This window comes from Schistocerca piceifrons, chromosome 2, assembly GCF_021461385.2.
Source record: "Schistocerca piceifrons isolate TAMUIC-IGC-003096 chromosome 2, iqSchPice1.1, whole genome shotgun sequence".
Taxonomy (NCBI): Eukaryota; Metazoa; Arthropoda; class Insecta; order Orthoptera; family Acrididae; genus Schistocerca; species Schistocerca piceifrons.
The window spans coordinates 456,047,306-456,047,965 of NC_060139.1; positions in this window are offsets into that span (position 1 = coordinate 456,047,306).

The window sequence follows — 660 nt, forward strand, 5'->3', positions numbered from 1 at the left end:
TGTGGTGCTTTGATGACTTCAGGAATTATGTGTTGATCAACTTGTTATCAACACAGCACAAGATAGTTCCAGTACTGAAATGTACTTCCTGGATTCAGGTATGGAAGGAGTTCAGAGTCACCTGTTGACTGACTGTAAGTAATACATTTGGTAGATTCAATATTTAACTATATAGTGATATCTCTGTAATACATTTTTGCGTCATACATAGCTCACTCAGAAAAATAAATCTGTGCTTAAGTTAGGAATTTTCATCACTCTTGTTATGTTAACTAAGAACAAGGTCACATTGTGCTTTCCTGTCTTGTCCCCTATGAAGTGTGCAGTGGTGGTGGGATGACATATGAAGCTACATTTGTTTCTCTGCTAATCTCTCTTTTAATGTCTTAACTGCAGGTTAGCTGGATCAGCTGGTTGGTCAGAGATGTCTTATTACTGTACATGACTGTACTTGAGACACCTTGGTATCAGCTCCACATGAAATGAAATCCAGTGAGATTCCAGCAAATGTGGAAGAATACATGGGGTAATGTTTATATTGGGTTTTTTTCTTATGATGATCATGGTATAGTGACATATGGGACAAGTCAAAAAGATGCTAAGAGAACATATAAAGACACGATATTGTTTTTTACAATGTGCATCATGCTGAAGATATAT